The sequence below is a fragment of the Ochlerotatus camptorhynchus genome, unplaced genomic scaffold, assembly GCF_037179485.1.
Source record: "Ochlerotatus camptorhynchus isolate MF236.1 unplaced genomic scaffold, CSIRO-AGI_Acam_v1.1 ptg000120l, whole genome shotgun sequence".
Lineage (NCBI taxonomy): Eukaryota > Metazoa > Arthropoda > Insecta > Diptera > Culicidae > Ochlerotatus > Ochlerotatus camptorhynchus.
The window spans coordinates 1,097,729-1,100,162 of record NW_027040610.1 but is presented as its reverse complement, the minus strand read 5'-3'; positions in this window follow the sequence as shown (position 1 = coordinate 1,100,162).

Below are 2,434 nucleotides of genomic sequence, written 5' to 3'. Positions count from 1 at the left end.
CCAATCAGCTCTATGGTAATTGAAAGTAGAGCTGTTGGGATTACAAATTATTTCTTGGGATATTTCAAAAGTTACTGGAAGGTGATCAGAACCGAAGTCAGCATGGGTAACCAATTGGCTACAAAGTTGACATGAATCAGTTAAGACCAAATCAATAGTTGAGGGATTTCTTGCAGAAGAAAAGCATGTTGGGCTGTTTGGATATTGAATAGTGTAATAACCTGCAGAACAATCATCAAACAGAATATTACCATTAGAATTGCTTTGAGCATTATTCCATGAGCGGTGTTTTGCATTAAAATCACCAATAATAAAGAATTTAGACCTATGACGGGTAAGTTTCTGGAGGTCACCCTTGAGAAAATTCTTTTTCTGGCCTACGCATTGGAATGGCAAATAGGCAGCTATAAACGTAAGTTGTCCAAATTTTGTTTCAACAGAAACTCCCAAAGTTTCAAAAACTTTGGTTTCAAATGAAGAAAGAATTTTATGTTTGATTCGTCTATGAATAATGATGGCAACGCCACCACAGGGTCCATCAAGACGATCATTTCTATAAATCAAGTAGTTTGCGTCCTTCTTAACCTTATGGTCAGGTTTAAGGAACGTTTCAGTTATAACGGCAATATGCACGTTATGAACTCTTAAAAAGTTAAATAGCTCGTCTTCATTATCTTTAAGAGATCGAGCATTCCAATTTACAATATTTAATGCTTTAAAATCCATTACTGAATTTTAAAGTCATGACAATATTATTTGCAAATTTTACTCCAGTTTGAATAGCATCAAACATGGAGTTAGATTTAAGCATATCAGAAATCATGTCAATTAATGAATTCTGTAAAAATTCCATTTTGGGGGCAGTAATGCTTCCTAAGTCAAAATTGTCAAAATTTCCATTAGAACGTTGGTTAGTATTTTGATTTCTACCCGCTGCAATAGCAGCATAGGTAGCTCCATTAACTCGCTGAACATTGTTAGCAGCGAGGGGAGTAGGTACAGATGAAACATTTGAAGCAGGGGAGATATTTGTACCTACGGGTACGAATGTAGAATTTGTTCCTCGCTGACCGTTGTTAACAGCAGAGGAATTTGTACCTGGTCGGAAACGTGGAGCGTTTCCTACCTGACGGTTAGAACGAGATTGTAGGATCGCTTTGCGAGTCTTACATTCCCAAAAATTGGATTTGTGGTTTTCACCACAATTTGAACATTTAAATTTCTTAGGATCTTCCTTCACAGGACAGTCGTCCTTTGCGTGAGAGGAATCACCACAATTCATGCATTTAGCTGGCATGTAGCAATTTTTAGTTCCGTGACCCCATCCCTGGCACTTACGGCACTGGGTGAGGTTTTGGAAATTTCCTCCAGTCTTCCTGAAGTGTTCCCACTTCACTCGGACATGGAGCATAAGGCTAGCTTTTTCTAAGGCCTTAAGGTTGTTTAGTTCGCTAGACTTGAAGTGAACTAAATAAAAATCATTAGAAATCCCGTTGCGCGAATCGCCAGGACGGGATTTCATTTTCATTTTGATTACTTGGAGTGGCACAACTCCAAGTAATTTTGCCAGTTCATCTTTGATCTGATCCAGGGATTCACCACTGGGCAGTCCTTTCATGACAACCTTGAACACACGTTCAGTTTTGGTGTCGTAAGTAAAAAATTTGTGCTTCTTCTCAGTAAGATACTTGAGAAGACATTTAAATCCGTCCAAGGTTTCAGCCAATACACGGCATTCACCCCGACGTCCAATTTGTAGTGAAAACTTAACTTTCACGAAATTCAAAAGTTCCATGCGAAGAGCATGGAAATCGGTAGTGGTTATCACAATAGGGGGAATCTTTTCCTTCTTGGCATTAAGCCGGGAAAGTTTACTAGAATTTTTCTTGGATGATGGATCATTCTCATCATCCGTGAGCAAATCAAATTGATTACTCAAATTAATTTCATCAGAAGGGGGGTCAAGAGTTTGCCCCTTTCTTTTGCGTTTAGGCGCCATGGCGGCAGTAAATTTTTATCCAAATCGACTTCCAAGCAGATTACTATAAGAATCTGAAGGATCGAAGAGGAATTTTCCAAATCGATATCCAAGAAGGATTACCTCGGGTAGGGTCCAAACAAGGATCGAAGAGGAATAAGAGTTGAACAAGGTAGAAAATTTTTACAGGTTGAGCACTGAAAAGTGCTGTTAAAATTTGTTGTAGCTTTAGGTAGTAGTAACACTTCCTTCAGCAAAAAGCAAATAGATCCGCACGGCAAGAGAGCACGATGCGGACTGATATATATCTAAGTGATTTTAAATTGTTCATGCCTTGGAAATTCAGTAGTTTAAACAGGTTTCACAAACCTGCATGTCAGTATAACAATTATTATTGAAAAACTAAAAACTAAAACTAAATCTTATCTAAGTATAAAGTGAATAAATCGTTGCAAT